Consider the following 1,322-nt stretch of genomic DNA (forward strand, 5'->3'; position numbering starts at 1 on the left):
ACACTGAAGAAAATGTAGCTGTTAGAATGACGCTGTAAAAAATTACTTTAATAGAGTGACACTGTAAAAAAATGTAGATTTACGCTCAAAGAAAGATAACTGCGATAGGCTTAAGACCTTAAAGAAAGTAGCTTCGACAAACTGACACTGTGAGGAATGCAAGTTTCGTAGAGATTTACACTATAAAAAAATGTAACTTCGACAGACTTAACACTGTGGAAAATGTAACTTTGGTAGACTACACTATAAAAAAAGGTAACTTTGGACAGACCGACATTGAAACTTACACAAATTATCACATAAGTCGAATGAATACATTTTAATCCGGAAAAGACTTTAAAACATTTAAAGAAATACTTCAAAATGGTAAAAAAAAGGAACAGGCATTAATAATCAATAGAAGTTCATTGAACGTGAGAAGGAAATTGAGGACATTACGTGGAAAGAATAAAAAACTTTTATTTTACAAATCATTATACCAGTGTCTTCCTATTTATAAAATAAAAAGTCTTTCATTGTATTTTAACAATTCTGGTAACTTTATTGAACATTAAAAGTACCAATAGTTTTCTTTACTTCACTATTCTTCTGTTAAAGCGAGTCAACATTTTTTTCACTATTCTTCTGTTAAAGCTAGTCAACATTTTTTTTTCACGATTCTTCTGTTAAAGCTAGTCAACATTTTTTTTCACTATTCTTCTGTTAAAGCTAGTCAACATTTTTTTCAATAAACATAGAGAATATTTATAGGTGACAGATATAAATAAAAACCCTGTAACCCGAGCGCTTTCGAAAGGTGGACCTGAAGAAGAAAGGTTATAGGGTTGCTATTCATTTCTATCAAGACTTCTTGAACCTATGTGTTTTTCTAACGTCATGAATATGGGTAACAGATTTAACCCACCAAATCAGAATTCATTGATAATTGTTTACATACGTTGCTTCTAATCATTAACAAGCAGTTTAGATATAGCAGGACAGTAATTAGATATAGCCTACTGTCCTGCTATATCTAATCACTGTCCTGCTTTATCTAATTACTGCCTGCTATATCTAATCACTGTCCTGCTATATCTAATCACTGTCCTGCTATATCTAATCAATGTCCTGCTATATCTAATCACTGTCCTGCTATATCTAATCACTAACAATTGTTAGAAATTATTTATCTTTGGTGGGAAAATAATTACTAATTTAAACTGTTGGTTTTGAGAAAACAATATTCAATGATCACTAATTTAAACTGTTGGATTTGAGAAATCAATTTTCAATGATCACTAATTTAAACTGTTGGATTTGAGAAATCAATTTTCAATTATCAC

Source organism: Limulus polyphemus, unplaced genomic scaffold (genome assembly GCF_000517525.1).
Source record: "Limulus polyphemus unplaced genomic scaffold, Limulus_polyphemus-2.1.2 Scaffold11320, whole genome shotgun sequence".
NCBI lineage: Eukaryota > Metazoa > Arthropoda > Merostomata > Xiphosura > Limulidae > Limulus > Limulus polyphemus.